The sequence below is a fragment of the Erpetoichthys calabaricus genome, chromosome 2, assembly GCF_900747795.2.
Source record: "Erpetoichthys calabaricus chromosome 2, fErpCal1.3, whole genome shotgun sequence".
Taxonomy (NCBI): Eukaryota; Metazoa; Chordata; class Cladistia; order Polypteriformes; family Polypteridae; genus Erpetoichthys; species Erpetoichthys calabaricus.
In genome coordinates, this window is record NC_041395.2 from 349,482,413 (window position 1) to 349,500,962 (window position 18,550).

Sequence of the window (18,550 nt, forward strand, 5' to 3'; positions counted from 1 at the left end):
GCCAGTAGAACTGTGCCACCTCCTTACCTGGAAAATCTCAGAACGATTACAAACAAGCAAACAATTAGCGACAAGCCGGGCAAAGGAGCCCAAATGCTGAATGGCCGCAGCTCATTGAGTGTCGGGCACAGCAGCTCATTAGGAGACAACAAGAACGCCTGGAAAAGTGGAAAGAACATCATCTGAATACGAATGAACATCTGAAACGCAGAGCAAAACAGTTTTACTATCTCTGTATCACATACAAAAATGCTTGGCACATTTCAAGAAGAACTGCGTGGGCAGCCGACTGCAGAAACTGGACATGCCAGCGTGGTCAATGAAGGCAGGAGTCCAATAAGAAAACACTTCAGATGGTGGGACGCCACAGCTCTTCAAAATGTGGCACGGTGGGCCTTTCTACTGAGCCGTGTGCTCCGTCGCTCAACTGCTGCTCTACAAAGCACTGGCTCATTCCAGAAGGGCTCTTTGTGAGTGACGCTGGGCCTTTTGGGCTTTGAAAAGGAAATGTGGACAAGTCTTTAAAAAAGAGGACACCATCAGATTAAGAAAACCTGGGCAGCAAGACCGCCGGGTGTTTCACAAATCGGTTACCTTCTCTCCCTGGTAATTTGCTGTGTGAGGTCCAAGTAAGCAAAGGCTCTTACTGGTAGAGATGGGAGGATCAGACCGAAGCGCCAAAGCTCGTCTCAGTCGATGTGCAGCACGGCGAGTTGAATCCGTGTGCCAAAACACCGCTGTCACCTGACCCGTGACGTTTGAAGCTTTGAACGTCATCAGTGCTTCACAGCGCACTTCATTGGCGTGACGGCTTTGGGGCTAAATGAGCGGGCGGGCGGCCTGCTCACTCAACAATGTTGGGTTGTGAGGACACTGAGCTTTAGAGAGCTTTGGTGACAGATGGTGACAAACAGCAGACAACGGCACTCATGGCAGCGAGTAAGGGTAACTTCAGGGTCTTCATGTTATGTTCTGATTGGACTCTTATTCTTACACTCTTCAATGAATTGATAAAATGACCGACCACGTCTCAATCACACAATTCTGTGGAGGTCTTACAACAACAACACGTCATCCATGATAATGGTCAGGCACAGCAAACTGGCTTTATTTCTCTAAATTAGAATACAATTTCTATAAAAATACCAAATATATTAATAAAATGTTCATAAATTCATCAGCACATAAAGGAACCTAACAGATACACAGTGTCCAGAAAGCGAGGTTGGGTGAGGCCGTAGTGGACGTGATGGTAAAGGATGGCAGCCTTTTTCCATGGTTGAGGACGGAGGATTTAGAGTTAGAAGCTCTGAGGTGAGGGATCTGCACTGACAATCAGAAGGTCGCTGGTTCGAATCCCCTAAATGCCAATGGGGACTCTGCTCTGTTGGGCCCTTGAGTGACGAAGACCCTTAACCTGCAATTGCTGAGCGCTTTGAGAAAAGCGAAAGGCGCTATAGAAATACAAAGAATTATAGAGCCGTCGTTAACATCCTGGATCCGTCTTACGCCATCTGAATAGAGAAGCTGTGGAGGCCGTGAGATATAAGAGCGCCAGAGAGAAGGCCATGGCTGAAGTAAAGAGGCCACCGCGGTGAGTGTGATGTCAGACATGTGGACATCCATTAACACAGGTGCATATCTCGCTGTTTCATGCCACTTATGTAACTGAGAGCTTAGACTTGGCAACTGTACCTTTAGGGTACAACACTTGACCCACTCAGCAGCCCATATAGCCAAAGATAATGCCAAGTTAACGGCTGAGTGGCATAGTCAGTGGCGGGGCCCACAACACTGTAGCTGCTGTAAATCAACTGAACATTAGACACATTTACTGCTTGGCACACCCGCTACACCTCGCCAGGAGGAAATCCCTTTCCCAAACCCCAGAGCGGGAAGATATGCGCAGCAAATTGTGGGACCCTTCATATCGAGCACAACTGCAAAGGGAAAGTCAAATCAAATATGGATGTGCCTCAAATGGAGCTTGTGCAAGAGGTGGACACTCGGTGGAGCAGCACCTCTATGTGAGCCCACCAGGGGCATCACTGGCATCTCTGAGCGCTGGCAGAACACCCTTCTCAGGCAATAAATCAAAGCCTATCAGCTCTGAGGCCACAATAGAGCTCTCTGAGGGGTCCAAGGCGATGCCCCTTATTAAGATGTTTAAACAGGACAGCGATGTGCCCAAAGGGGTCATGGAATCAGTGGCACACTAGCCAGTATGTTAAAGATCCACTGGCTTGACAAATTCAGTAACCTTGAGAAAGTCGCCTCCCTGCCTTAAGCCTCTGAGGTTTACCAACCCAGGTAATGCCCAGCGCGGCTGTAGAAAGGCTGACACGGGAGTGTGCTGGCCTTGTGAGCCCCCGAGACCCCAGAAGCCGTTGAGTTAACACAAAGAGCAACTCCATCAGCCAGTGAAAACTGCGATGTGTAGGCCAACGACACACGAGCAGAGCACCTGCCAGTGCCACGGTGGCAATCCAGAGGTGCTGAGTGCATGTTGTAGACTTACCCAGTACTGTGGAAAGTGACCGTCTAATAAGTATATGAGAGAGCCACACCGGGCAAGACCAGAGGACCCCCTCATATACTGGGCAGCACACTTTGTGGAAACTGCCCTCAAAATATCGATACATTCCAGCATCGTCAGTTCCATGTGAGAGAATCTTTGCCAAAGCTGGTGAAGTGGTGAGCAGAAGAGGAGCCAACTGAAGCCTGCCACGCTAGAAAAGATCAATCAATACCAGTGAAGCAAAACCTCTTTGTCACCTCACTTCTGTGTATTAGCATTCCTTATGTGCCATGGCATTCCCTAAACGACTGGTAAGTAAAACGAAACGAAAATCTAAAGAAAAGCAGAGCTTTGGGTGTTCATCCAGACCTCATCAGCACTTGTAAAGCTGCAGCAAGAAATATCTCTGGAACGTCTTTGTAGGGTGGCACAGCGGCACAGTGGGTAGCGCTGCTACCTCGCGGTTAGGAGACTTGTCTGGGTTCACTTCCCGGGTCCTCCCTGCGTGGAGTTTGCATGTTCTCCCCGTGTCTGCCTGGGTTTACTCCCACAGTCCAAAGTCATGCCAGTTAGGTGCATTGGTGGTCCTAAATTGTCCCTAGTGTGTGCTTGGTGTGTGTGTGTGTGCCCTGTGGTGGGCTGGCACCCTGCCTGGGGTTTGTTTCCTGCCTTGCACCCTGTGTTGGCTGGGATTGGCTCCTGCAGACCCCCGTGACCCTGTAGTTAGGTGGGTATAGCGGGTTGGATGGACGTCTTTGTAGTCCTGTGATTCTGATTCAAACTTTCTTTTTTTAAAACTCTCTAAATCCTAAATCTGCTTGAAATGAACCTTCAGACGTTTAGCCATCAAACTCAAACCAAGTTATATTTGTTCTTAAATTGAATCTGAAGTGTGTCGTGTTTGGACATTAAGTCTGCCATTATACGACTATCCTCTTTACTTCTGGTACAGTGCCATCCAGGAAATGAATTCATTATTGAATGTCATTAAATAGTATAAATGGACAAGGCCCTTAGTAGACTAACATGGACACAGTTTTCTGACTTTTTACTGGTGACACGAGACTTCACTTGCGCTCTTGACAGCTCGCCTTGACCTCAGTTGGCCACCAGATGTCGCTGAGGCTTCAAAGCTTCGAATCTTTTTCGGCACAAATACAGGGTGGTCCAGATCTAATTATTCAATGATTGCATTGCATTAAATGTTGCATACTGTAGTTAGATCTGGACCACCCTGTAGAAATAAAAACTCAAAGCCTCGCCAGGCTTCATTTTCCCATCACTATACTTTCTGGACCTTCATCTGCAGGGGTCTTTTGGGAAACATCACTGTGACACTTTGATTTTAAAGAGGGGTCCTTGAACCTGAGAATCACCGTGTCAGCCCTGCTGACCTTTCCCAGCTTTACTGTTTTAACCTCATTTGGATTGTCATTCGTGTCACATGTAAAACTTGCATTCTAGCTGTAAACTTGTAATGGAGCTGTGAGCCCGACATCAGTGAAGGGCGCTATATAAGAGCGAACTGTCGGGTGTTACACTCGTCTTCATTACTGCACTTTTCTTTCGAAGCAAGCTGTCATTTCGCCAAAATAATCGATTCCCATCAGTGCACTATGTGCCCACCGGCAGCCGCACCCCCCCCATCATCTGCAATGCCAAGTCGCACCCGCTCGTGTTCAGCGACACCCCACATCGTTTAGAAAAAGAAAAGGACTGGAGCGGGTCGAGACCACCACTGGTGTAGGCGGCCAAAGTCATGGGGCCCAATCGTGTCGGACGCTCACCGGTGCTATTTTCATAGCGAAAACGAGAACTAGGACTAAAAATATTGTTTTTCGTTTTACAAGAACGAGAACTGAAATTAAGGCAAACAGAGAAACGAAAACAAAATAAAAAATAAAAATGAGTGATATGTGAACGAACTGAAAAAACAACGAAAATTGAGTAAAACGAAAAAATCGCGTTTACCTTCCGTGCGGCTCAGTCGTGCAGAGGGTTTGTTTGCAGGTCGCCCTGAGTGTTCCGTTCCGCTGCGCTCTTCGCTATTCGGTGGTCCTGTAATTTGGGCTTACTAGAGTCACGTGGCTCGTCGGCTTGAAGCAGTAAGCACGTCTGGGTGACGATGGCGAGTTTTGAACAAGTGTTTGTGGGTAGAAAGCGAAAAAGTAACGCGTGGAAATACTTTAATTACAGCGCAGATGATAATAAAAGCAAATGTAGCGCCCGAGAAGAAGAAAAGAGTCTGGAGTTTCACTGCAGGACCATCTGGATCAGAACTTAGTGGAAGTCGAGCACTTCTCTGGTACCATGCAGGACTGCACTTCACACAGGGACATGCGGTCACACCTGTCATCATGAAAAGTAAAAAAACAAAACTAATAATGATAACATAAAATACATTTGTCCACTGGGCTGTATGGCTCTAATAATTATGATCATTTTTAAAGTCAAAATCGCTGAATTTGCGCATTTCCTGGTCAAATACTGGGGAGAAGTTCTACTAGAGTAGAGCCGCTGCTCCTCCGCATCGAGAGGAGTCAGATGAAGTGGCTCGGGCATCTGATCAGGATGCCTCCTGGACGCCTCCCTGGTGAGGTATTCCTGGCACGTTTAACCGGGAGGAGGCCCCGGGGAAGACCCAGGACACGCTGGAGGGACTATGTCTCTCGACTGGCCTGGGAACGCCTTGGGATTCTCCCGGAAGAGCTAGAAGAAGTGGCCGGGAGAGGGAAGTCTGGGCATCTCTGCTCAAGCTGCTGCCCCCGCGACCCGACCTCGGATAAGCGGGAGACAATGGATGGATGGATGGATACTGGGGAGAAACGCAAAGTACGGCAGCGACGAGACAGACGAGCGTCATCTCTGACAGCGCCATCTCTCATCGCTGCAGGGTTGGTGCCTGCGATTGGCGCGTGCCTGTCGCTGTCTCTCTGCATGTCACCAATATAAGGTCTGCACGCGCCTTTATTATACACCTGACTTTCCACAGTCTGGCTAATATCTTTATTGAATGTGTGTGACATATTTAATCTTGCTGATCGGACATAAAACCGCAGTGACAAGACATACTTGAGACAGACAGTACTGTGCCGCCCTGATGCCCAACAGCTGCCTGTTGCTGTTGTTCTTCGCGGAGACTCTCGGCGCCAATAAGTCCGCGATATCAGAAAGTCACGTGCACTGCAGCCGTCCGTTTGTTTTTTATTTCGTCTGACTGCCAAAATGGAAGATTAAGACTTTTAAAACTAAAGGAAAATAGGAGGACTTATTTCAAGAAAGTGCCGGAGGTTTTCGTGGAGAAGCATGGACTTCATTTACAAATAAAGGTAAGACCATAAACGTTTTTCAATTTTATTACAAATGGGATCAGGCTAAGAAATAATAAATCCAATATTTAAAAACTAAATTTTGACCAGAAATGAAATATTCTTTTGTTTTTCTTGTTATCCACCAATTGCATGGCTGCACTCAGGACCTAATCTGGACCCTGAGTTGCTTTGTCGCGTGGTGAGTGCAGCAGTGCGCTGTATCAGTGCGCGCTCCTAACCTCCTCCTCCTCCTCCTCTTGTTGAACAGTCTGTATTAAAATTGATTAAAGCATCAGAATTAAAAGCTTTTAAAAACAACTAAATACTTCAATCAAAGTCAAAATTGAAATCCATTTTTTGTACACCACTCTTTACTTTCATTTGTATTGAATGAGTTTGAATTGTGGAATCGCAACAGCAGATTGAGAACACGTGAGGGTGAAGAGCCAATGCGCTGTCTCGCCGTTATACACCTTGAAGCAACGCCCTTAACCCTGCAATTGTTGAGCGCTTTGAGTAGTGAGAATAGCGCTATATAAATGGAAAGAATTATTATTATTAACATAACAGTAGTCAATGTGCCTGCTGCCAGTTGATTGGTCCAATAAGCGACTCTTTGGGCTTCATATATTTGGAACTCTGACTCTGAAGGAGTCACCAGACATGAACGTCACCGCACGTCACTGCACTTCAGTCCTGGCAGCAGAAATCCTCGACATGCAGTCTGCTGGCGCCTGTGGCCGAAGGACCTCGTCTGTGTCCCTGCCTTACAGGCGCTCGTCAAGAGAATATTTTCACTGTGTGGCTATCTGTGCAATGGATGTCGTTGCAACATGAACACATCTCTCGAAATGCGCGCTTGTTTAAAACTTGGGTTGAAACATTGGATCTTGCTGACTACACTCACTGGGCCACTTCATCTGTCTGGTCATTGATAGTCCAGCTGTGTTTAACGGCATTATGACCTGTGAGTGTGTTTTGTTGACTGAAACATAACTGGCATTGAAATATGTGGAGGGCCATCATCTGTGGTCCTGCAACAGAAAAAAAACTAAAATTGTACTAATATTATGTTAAAAGGCCAGAACTAAATTTAATAAAAACGACATTTTTAAACACAGAGCTAAATAAAAAGTTGCTGACTCCACTGAAAACTAGAACAAAATAAAAATAAAAATTAATTTTATAAAATAAAAATTAAAACTACATTTAATATCAGAAGTGAAATATCACTGACGCTCACCTCCGAGAACGGGCCACTCCTCCGCTATCACGAGGGACGTGGCAGCACGTGATCCCGGGTGTTGCCTGGCAGATAGTGGAGACGCTGATGAAGAGCAGGCCCGGGGTGGCGAGGATGATCCCCGGTATTGCTCAGGACCACAGCCGAGTCATGTTGAGCCCGCGCCTATGCCAGCCTGCCTGTCTACCTACCCGGCTTCACTCAGTCCAGCGCGCGCGACTCCACACTCGCGATCGACCACGTGATGCTGAAGGCCGTGCCCGTGACGCGCGTGACTCCAGGGCAGGTCACGTCAGGTCACGTCAGGTCAGGCTTGTCGTCCGTAATAACAGTAAATTGAAGATTGTGGGTTCGCTTCCCAGTTCCTCCCTGTGTGGATAGCGCTTTGAGTACTGAGAAAAGCGCTATATAAATGTAATGAATTATTATTATTATTATTATAAATACATCGATAAGAATAAACTTTGTAAAAATAAAATTGAATACCTAAGCCAACACAACGCATCATATAAATGATCTTAGAAAAAATAAAAGTAACCCAACGTGTACACTTGACTACCGTTTATCCCGTCCATGAGTGAAGTGTGTGGATGTTTATCAAAGCTGAACTTCTTTAGAAGATGAAGAGCACCAGGGGGGATGAAGACGCAGCTGGACCGGATGTGCTTTAATCCTTGGCACCCCGAGCCTGGGACCTGAGGCGACAACTGGCATTGCAAAGGGAGGGCGAGTCGGCCTTTAGATCGAACTCTTCTTATTTTCACTCCTCCATTTTTACAGTTTGATTTTTTGTTGCTGACATTAGGATTTCCAAACCAGGCCAGCAGGAATGTAAGTGAGGAGAGATCCTAAAACTTTGATTTTTACAAGTTTGACGTATGTAATGCTAGGTTTTACAGGCTCGTCTTTTTTCGTCAGTAGTGGGCGCTGTTGTCCTTTTTTTTCCTTTTGTATTTTCATTAAAAGTCAGTTTGGAGTCTGTGGTGGTCCACAATCTCCACCGTCTGCTCTTTGACTGTTTCTTGATGGCGAGTGGCGTTTCTTCTAATGCTGATTATTACTTGTAGAAATGAGAAACACCAGTTAGCAACATCATGCCCACTGGACCAGGACTGGTTTCATTCTCATTAAGTGGGCTTACACCACTTAATGAGTCAGCAGCAGGTGTTTAGATGGACCTCATTTCAGATTTACTGTGACAGCCATCAGTATGGAGGTGAAGGGACAACATGCCAGCCTTTGACTTTCATGCTTTCAGTCAATCAGACCTTTAATGAGCTAAAAGGCAGGCTGGTTGGCACTAAAAGCTGACGAGATGTCTACAGACAGGAGCATCGCTTGTGCCTTAAATGATGAAGTTGGAGTTTTCTCTGCCAGCTTCCTCTTTAAGGCTACGGCCAATGGTCTCCGTTTTCACCTTTCGCCCACACTACCCTGGCATTTTTAACCCCTGAAAACTGAGACCTTAAAGAATGAGAACGCCTCAGTTCCACCTGCTGCCAGATGTCTCCACAGCTCTGAGACATTCTGCTGGCCTCCTGATGACCAGAACATAAATGTACAAATGGGGCCGAGCTGCTCCACATGAGCCTTCCACTAAGCTGGCCGGAGTCAGGACTTTTTATTTGTTTCTCATTTTCTAAATGTGCTCTTTACGTCCTTTGGAACTAACGTCTCTCTCCCTGATTCTTACAAGTGCTGGGTCTTCAGTGGCTCTTTACTGGGCAGTGTGCTTCCTCATTGCTTGACTGAGAGCCACCTCATTCTGTGAAGGCCTCTTGGCAGATGAGCTCTGAGACGGGGCGCCTAATTTGTGGACAAAACAGGAGTGTTTAACGTCTGGTAGGCTAACTAGCAGCATATGAAAGATCAGTAACACCGGGAGCTTGGCCTGTGTGATTGGATCCAGTCAGGAACCCGCTGGGTTATCATCTGCTTGTAGTTTTTAATGGCGCCCGCTATGGATTTAAACCAATTAAAGTTCTTTCTGGAACCTTCATATGGATGGTTCTTCAGGGAATCCTAAGATTATAATTGTGAATGATATAGCTAGATACACAAAACATATGGAATGAGATCAGCATCTCCAGGCTTTGCTCTTCACAGTCTACTTTATCAGAATGAGGCCTAATGGCATCCACAGCATTTGGTCCTGAGACCTTTCCTACACTTTTACTGCCACCAGCTATGGGTTTTTCAAATCAAAATGAAACCAGTAGGTCCAGATAGTGCCAGTGGCTTCATAGAAAATGAGGAGTTCTGAACTGGAGAACCTTATCAGGTGTGGCTTTCTGGGTCTGTGCAGCTCTTACAGTCACATTGGAACAATTGTGACAAGGACAGGCCACCCAGCCCAACAAGCTCAACCATTGTATTCACCAAGATTGTCCAACACAACATCAAGTTGAGATTCAAATGCTCGTAGAGTCCAGCTGTCCAGCATGGTCAGTGATTCCATGATACATGCAGATAAACTTCATAACAAACTTAAAAAGTTTGCCCTTAACAAGGTCCCAACTGCGTCCCTGTGTTCCCATTGTAAAGTAACAGCTGGGCTCCACTGTGCTAACTCTTCTTCTAATCTGAAGCACTGAACATCCCAGGTGTTCACACCTCTGTGAGATCGGCTCTGCGTTCATTTGATGTTTTCTTGACCCTTTTTTTAGGAGGTAAACAGATTAGCATGAGGACCACCCTGATCTCCACATTGTGTTTTGGTGTTCTGGTGAGTTTTCAGCATTCGAGTCGTTTTAATGAGAACAGGCCATTGTGCCCAACAAGCCCACCTAAGTCGTTTCTCCAAAATGACATCAAGTCAAGCGTTGAAGGCCCCCACAGTCCTGCTGGCCACCACTCTACTTGTCTCTTCTTCTCAATGGCTGTGGTTTACTGTGCAAAGAAAATCTTTCTGATATTTGCGTCAAATCTACCCTTTGACAAGTTTACAACTGCGTCCCCCGTGTTCTGATTTTAAAGACCCTCGATAAGAATTCCCTTCATCTTAACCCACATGCCATTAACCCCGAGGGTCTGTCAGGCTCAGAATGCTACGTCAATGTGGTTAAGCCGGAGTGTTTGTCACTTTCAACCTGTTTTGTTAATGATCATAATATATTTTATTTATATAGTGCCTTTCCTGTGCTCAATCCAGAATGAACAACAGAGCACAAAGAACATTGGATACAAATAATATCCACACAAAACACTAACCCAGGATCCAGGATATCCAAGAATAAGGGACAATAAACCAGAATAAGATACCAAAATACGAACACTACAAGGAAAGCCAAACAACTAACGTCATCTGTGGTAAAAACACAAATCTTCCTCGGGTGTTTGGACAGACAGAGAGGGTCAACTGAGAGGTGGGTCACCTGAATGCCTTCCTGACCACAGGGCTCTGAAGTTGTCAGCTGTTGTCATTCATTTCAGGAGGTCAAGGCGCTATAAAGCTGAAGGTCCTGCTGGTTAGTTTGGGGCACAACGGGACGGCCTGAATTGGAGGACCTTACTGGGCGGATTGGGGCCTCGTGATGGAGGAGGTCACTGAAGTAGTGAGGCCATTTAAAGCTTTGTAGGTTACTTAAAGAGTTGTGAAGGTGGAGCAGGATGGCTGTGATGTGCCCACTCTTGAGGGTCTGTGTAAGGACTGTGAACCAACTGGAGCTGTGATGGAAGATTTGAAGAGTGAATTCCAGTAGTCAATGGGGATGTCATAAGAGCAGGACACGTGTCTCAGCAACGAAAAAGGAGAAGAATGAGTGAACACGGGATATGCAATGGAGGCGGAGGTCAGAAAGTCTCCTAATGGGTAGAATAAATATGACAGCAGAAGAAGAAGGTCTGATAAGATTGAGGAGAAGCTCATGTTTGTAAGCTGAGCTTTAGCGCCAATTACCAGGACTTTGGTTTTGTTGCAGGTTATTTTAAAGAGTTCTGTTCCATCCAGGTTTTAATTTCACTCAGGCAAGTTGTGAGCTGAGAAAGCTCTGCTGAACTTTCATGATTAATACTGCAGTAGACCCGAGTGTCATCATCATGGAAATGATAACCCAGTCCAAAGCTACAAGCAAATCAGCCAAGGAGGAGCACTGGGATACAGAAGAGCTGAGGACAGAGCCGTGAGGAACACCTGCTGAGCTGGACCTGCTGTGGCCTGATGGTCAGATAGGACTTGGACCACCAGAGGGCAGTTGCAGAGATACCCAGGGTGGTCTCCGTTCTGGACAGTAGAATATCAGCTTTGATAGATCAATTCTGCCCTCAGAATTAAAATGCTGGTTTGCACCGAGTCTGCTGCCAAAAGCACGTCATGAGTTACCTGAAGAAGAGCCGTGCTGTGTCCTCAAACGCCAGATGTTACAAATACACAGCAAAGTGAAAACAGCAGCAAAACGCAAAACAAGTTTCAGAAGACAAAATCCTTTTGTGTGGTCCTCAACTCTACATTCTCTACATTCATCAGCATAATGTTAGGGCCCTGCTCCCATACAGTATCTGTGACATCTTCATCCCCAAGGTGGTCCCATCGATTACCATGTATGAAGGTGAGGCAGAGCAGTATTTTAGTAAAAAGGGAACAGAAGGTCAAATGTAGTCAAAGGTTCATGACAAGATCATAACTAAGAAGTCAATTTTCATTTTGAGTTGATGTGAAGTGTGGATTGTAGTGAGAATGTGTGTGGTCATGAAAGTGAAGATCCAAATGTCTACAATGAATGTAACACCTAAAAACTGAAACAGTAAAAGTGGAGGTGATGCTGAGGTCCTCTGTGCCGGAGCACCCGCTACTCCAGATAATTTACAGAAGAGTCCAGTGATGGGCGACCTTTTTGTAAAGAATCTTTTCAGTGAGTCATAGACAACATTGTGTAATGGAGTCATTGGGAACCACAAGCACAAAAGAATCAGTGCAGCGGAGCTCAAGAGGAGTGCAGAAGTGCAAACGTGATGTCGTCGGCGTCTCTTGTATTGCGGGGAGATGACTAAGGTACACGCGCAAGTACTACCTGTCACATTCAGGATTCGTGCTCACTTCACTTGTCTTCTTCTTCTTCTTTTGGCTACTCTGGTTAGTGGTCACCACAGCGGATCATCTTCTTCCATATCTTCCTGTCCTCGTCATCTTGTTCCGTCACCCCCATCACCTGCCTGTCCCCTCTCACCACATCCATAAACCCTCCTCTTAGGCCTTCCTCTTCTCCTCTTGCCAGGCAGCTCTGTCCTTAGCATCCAACTCCCAATTTACTCAGCATCTCTCCAAACCAACGCCATCTCGCCTCTCTGACTTTGTCTCTAAACCGTCCCACCCAAGCTGACCCTCTAATGTCCTCATTTCTAATTCTGTCCATCATCGTCACACCCAATGCCAATCTTAGCACCTTTAACTCTGCCACCCTCCAGCTCTGTCTCCTGTGCCACCGTCTCCAGCCCATATAACATAGCTGGTCTCACTACCGTCCTGTAGACCTTCCCTTTCACTCTTGCTGATACCCGTCTGTCACCAATCACTCCTGACACTCCTCTCCACCCACTCCACGCTCCTTGCACTCTCCTCTTCTCTTCCACAATCCCCATTACTCTGTACTGTTGATCCCAAGTATTTAAACTCCTCCACCTTCACCAACTCTACTCCCCTCATCCTCACCATTCCACTGACCTCCCTCTCATTCACACACATGTATTCTGTTATGGTGGTCCTACTGACCTTCATTCCTCTCCACCTCCCCAGGGTCTCCTCAGCCTGCAGATCACAATGTCATCAACAAACATCACAGTCCACGGGGACTCCTGTCTAATCTCGTCTGTCAGCCTGTCCATCACCATTGACAATAAGAAAGGGCTCAGAGACGATCCCTGATGTAATCCCACCTCCATCACTCCTACTGCAGACCTCACCACTGTCACACTTCCCTCGTACATATCCTGTACCACTCTTACGTACTTCTCTGTCACTCCTGACTTCCTCATACAATACCACAGCTCCTCTCAGTCACCCTGTCATTTGCTTTCTCAGGTCCACAAAGACGCAATGCAACTCCTTCTGTTTTCTCTAAACTTCTCCATCAACATCCTCAGAGCAAACATCACATCTGTGGTGTTCTTTCTTGGCATGAAACCATCCTGCTGCTCACTAATCATCACCTCACTTCTTAACTGAGCTTCCACTACTCTTTACCATAACTTCATGCTGTGGCTCATCAATTTTATCCCCCTGTAGTTACTGCAGTCCTGCACATCCCCCTTATTCTTAAATATCGGCCCACTAGTCCACTTCTTCTCCACTCCTCAGGCATCCTCTCACTTTCCAAGATTCCATTAAACAATCTGGTTAAAAACTCCACTGCCATCTGTCTTAAACACCTCCATGCTTCCACAGGTATGTCATCTGGACCAACGGCTTTTCCATTCTTCATCCTCTTCATCGTTGTCCTTACTTCCTCCTTGCCAATCCGTTGCACTTCCTGATTCACTATCTCCACATCATCCAACCTCTTCTCTCTTCGTTCTCTTCTTTCATCGCCCTCTCAAAGTACTCTTTCCATCTGCTCAACACACTCTCCTCACTTGTGAGTACATTTCCATCTTTATCACCCTAACCTGATGCTCATCTTTCCCAGCTTGCCCCCCCGTGTAGCCCACTGGTCCTTTTCTCCCTCCTTTAATGTGCTACCTCTCATACCACTCATCATACTCCTTTTCTTTAACCTTTGCCACCTCTCTCTTCACCTTGCACCTTATCTCCTTGTACTACTCTTGTCTACTTACTGCATCTCTCTGACTATCACACTTCTTCTTCACCATCCTCTTCCTCTGTATACTCACCTGTATTTCCTCATTCCACACCAGGTTTCCTTTTCCTCTTTCCAAATGTCACACCAAGCCCCCTTCTTGCTGTCACCCTTACTACATCTGCTGTAGTTGCCCAGCTGTCTGGTGACTCTTCACTGCCACCCAGTGCCAGTCTCACCTCCTCCCTAAACTCAATCTTGCAATCTTCCTTTGTCAACTTCCACCATTTGATCCTTGGCTCTGCCGTCACTCTCTTCCTCTTCTTGATCTCCAACATCATCCTACAGACCACCATCCTATGCTCTTAACTACACTTTCCCTGCCACCACTTTGTAGTCTTCAATCTCCTTCATATTGACTCTTCTCCATAGGATGTCATCTACCTGTGTGCATCTTCCTCCACTCTTGTACGTCACCCTGTGTTCCTCCCTCTTCTTAAATATGTATTCACCCACAGCCATGTCCATCCTTTTGGCAAAATCCACTATCCACTGACCTTCTTCATTCCTCTCCTTGCCACCATACCTACCCATCACCTCCTCGTCTGCTCTGTTCCCATCACCAGCATGTCCATTGTAATCCACTCCAATCACCACTTTCTGTTTCATCGCTTCATCCAACTCACTCCAGTAATCTTCTTTCTCATCCATCGCACACCCAACTTGTGGGGCATATCCACTAACAACATTCATCGTCACACCTTCATCATCCTCACTCTGCCTGACACTCTTTTCACCTCCAAACACTCTTGACGTGCTGTTCCTTCAGAATTACTCCTACTCCATTTCACCTCCCATCCACACCATGATAGGATCCCCCGGCCTTACTGCCCTTCCATTTAGTCTCACAGTATATCAGCCTTCCTCCTCTCCATCTTAACTGCTAACTCTCTCCCCTTACCAGTTATACTGCCAACATTCAGAGTTCCTCCCCTCAGTTCCACTCTCTTTACCTTCCTCCTTTCCTCCCATCTCCAGACACGTCTCCCCCCTCTTTTTCTTCTTCTCCTTCTTCTTCTTCGGCCAACAGTAGGCCTAATCTCCCCCTGCACCCTCTTGGTACTGGTGGCCGCCATTGTTAATTCTAGCCTTGACTGATCTGATATGGAAATCTGTCTTGTTGTCCGCGTATTGATTTGGCAAAATTTTACACCTGGATTGCCCATCCCTGACGTAACCCTCCCTTTTAACTGGGCATGGGACCGGCATGAAGAGGACACACTGGTTTGTGCATCCCCTGTGGGTGGGTTTGGTACAAATATGTGATACAAATCATCAGCATGTTCTAAGATATACATTTATATCTGTGTGTGGTGTTATGACTGGGAGTCCCAAAAAGCACTTCCAAAAATGCCCACTAGAGGAGATATACCACCAAAGTCCAGCTGGATAAAGGGGCAAACACCGAAAGTTTATCAAAATAAAATATTTCATTTCCACAAATGATGCCTCTAGTAATACTGTGAAGCTCCAAAGAGCACAATGTCAAAATGGAGTTGTCTAAAACAAAAGGCGACCTAAGCAAACAAAATCCCAAATCCAAAGAAGAGTCAAAAACAGAACAATAGAAGGTCAAAGTCCAGATTGTACAAAAGCAGAGCCCAACCCCAGAACTCAGGCCCAGCAGGGATGTCAGGGCTGAACATGTAAGCTAAGCGGCGAGTTGCTGTTTCTGGTGCTCACCTCCAGAGTCCCTGAAGACCTTGACTGCACTTCCCTCCTCAGGTAACTGGCGCCAACTCAAATGTGCCCCCTACTATACTGGGGAACAACCTGAGCATGGGAGGCAGTCCCCCACTGTCCCTTATTTCTTCTGGTCCCCCGACTGGGAAAGGAAGTACTAACCCTCCCAACTGGGATGCTTCCTCCATTCAGGTTGTCCATTCACTATGCTGGCCTCCCTTCCAGATAAGGGATTTCCATCCATTGCTGGTGAGATGCTGCTTTCTGTGTACCACCTGCCACAGTGCCCCACCATGCCTGCATCCTGGCTGGATCAGATGATGCCATGCCTCTCTTCCTGACCATCCAATGTGCTGGACTCCTGGACAAGTAAGGGAACAGGGTCCATGCCAGCTGGGAAGTCCAGATTTGCTACATCATAGGCCCTTTGCATTAATCCGGCCCCCTTCGTTCCTGAGATGTTTCTTTTCTTGGACCCCTCATCTCTTCTTCTCTTCCGTCCAGCAGAGGCTGCTTGGCCAAAAGCTGCAAAGGCGTCTCTCTAGCTTCTCGCTGCAGATCTCATATCTCCATCTCCTTTGTATCTCAGGAGGCTTCATTTGTCACTGTCAGCAGTGACCCACCTGCTTCACAGATTACAGAATGGGACCTGACGTCCAGACTGGTTGGTGGTCTCAGTTTTCTCAGGGAATTTTCTTTTTACTGTTTTCAAAAGGGCACATTTTTTTTTACTGATCTTACTGCCCTATCGTTGTCTTCTTAGAATTTTTTTTAATGAAAAACCTGCTTTGTCGCTCATTATTTGTTATATTGATATTTAAACTAAAATAACATTTGATCACAACAAAAAAACCCAACCTGGACGTCTGGACGGACCGTGCAGCCTGCATTTCTATTTGTTATTTTGCCTGATTGAGGGTTTGGTGCTGAGGCTCTCCAGAGGGTCTTGCTCGGTGACTTTCTTCCTTGAGGACTATTTGGGACACTTTGCATTTGTTGCCTCTCTGAATTTCATTTTCTTCTCATCTGCACGCTTTTTTTTTGTCATTGTTGAAGAAAAAAACAGGAATGAGAATTCATAATCAACGTGTCTCTTCTGAGAAGGAATCGATCAAACTGAACTGGGAAAGGGAGACGTAGGGGACGCTCACCTCGACAGTCAGGCCTAGCGGTGCTGAGTTTACGTACAGAGGCGCCGATTCAAAGGGAATTTCAGGTGTCTGATTCTGCAATTCGCATTTTAAAATCTGTTTTGAAATATCTCTGAACATTCTCCTCCACATTTGAATATATTTGCAATGCATTTCAGATATCTCACATTGACCTTGCATGCATTTTAAGAGATCTGAAATACTTGCTGACATGTTTCCAAATCACTTCCTGTAAAACTTCCAGTTCTTTTAATGGAATCTCCTGTCTTTTCAGAGAAATATGGAAATGTATTTGAGACACCTTGACGAGAGGAGACCATTCTGTCCATCGAGCTGTCCCCATAGCTCATCCAGATCCTTCTTAAAGGTGGTCAGGGTTTCGGCTTCAACTCCATGTGTTTGTAGTTTGTTCACATTCCCATATCTCTTTATGTAAAGAAGTGCTTCCTGGCTTCAGTTTAAAACGCACGTCCACTGATGTCCTCGAGTACGAGATTCCACACCCTAAGCTGAAAGAATGTTGCTGGATCTCCTTGAGGTCCCCATGCAGCATCGAGACTTAGCAGGTTTATACTTTCCGAGTCTCTCACAGTCAGAGATGTACTTAACTCCCATGAATGCACTTGATTGCTGTCCTCTGCAACAGCCTCAAGTGTTTCTATGTCTTTCTTGTACTGTGGGTGACCAGATCTCCTAATATGGTTCTCATGAGGGCGTCCTCCAGCTGGAGCATCACATCCCTTGATTGATATTCAGCCGTTTTATCGATATAACACAACACTTGATTTGACTTTTTTAATCGCTTCACTGCATTGCTTGGCCAATGAAAATGCTGCGTCAACACAAACCCCTCCATCCTTCTCAGGGGGTTGCTTCTTGTAAGTCGGTGTCTCCCCATCTTGTGTTTATAAATCACATCCCTTTCACACATGTGTAGCACTTGGCACTTTTAGATTAAATTAGATATATTTGGTTTGTCCCCAAGGAAGAATCGAAACTTTAGAGAAGCTCGAGAAAAGAAAAAAAATATCTAAATATTCTAATCTTGTGTAATGAAGAGCTGCTGCTGCCGCCAATGACAGGCTTGTAGGTGGCAGTAAGATGGTCAGAGCTGTCCGGTTGTACCACAGGTTTACATTTGAATCCGGCAGGTGACCTGGCTGTGTGTGTCCAAAGTGGCCCGGTGGATGGCAGAAGCGTTCAGTTTGACTCGTCTTCAGAGGGTTCACAATGGCGGGGATCATTGCTGTTGTGGAGTTTAAAAACTGGCCATCAACAGGAAGATGCAACTCCCTCCTAGTCAGCAATGGCCAATCTTAACATTAATAAGTAATAACAAACAAAAAAAAGAAGACGTTTATGAAATTTAAAAACAAGAAAAGACAAAAGAGAGGACTTCTGTTGAAAGGTGACGTATGGCGTGAAATCATTTTCTACATCTAGAGAAAAGCCAAGCCAAAGGACCCCCTTTTATTGGCTAACTAAAAAGATTACAATATGCAAGTTTTCGAGGCAACTCAGGCCCCTTCTTCAGGCGAGACGTAATACAGAGACTGGAGATCCCTGTGTTTATATACACACTCTAGGACAAGAAACAACATTGGGAAATCTTTAAATGAGAAATTTTAAATGTAAAAAATTAATATTCATTTAGGCTAGGGTTAATTTAACAAGAGACAAAAGAACAATGTATTGTCAAGATAACTGTCCGACAAAGTCTTTTGAAGTTTGTAATGTGGGTCTGTACTCAGGCTGTCTGTCATTCTAAGAGATGTAAACAATCCTCATATCTGGCCATATGACCCATGTCTCTATTTACACCATGTTGTAATGTATTAAATTTTAGCATGAGT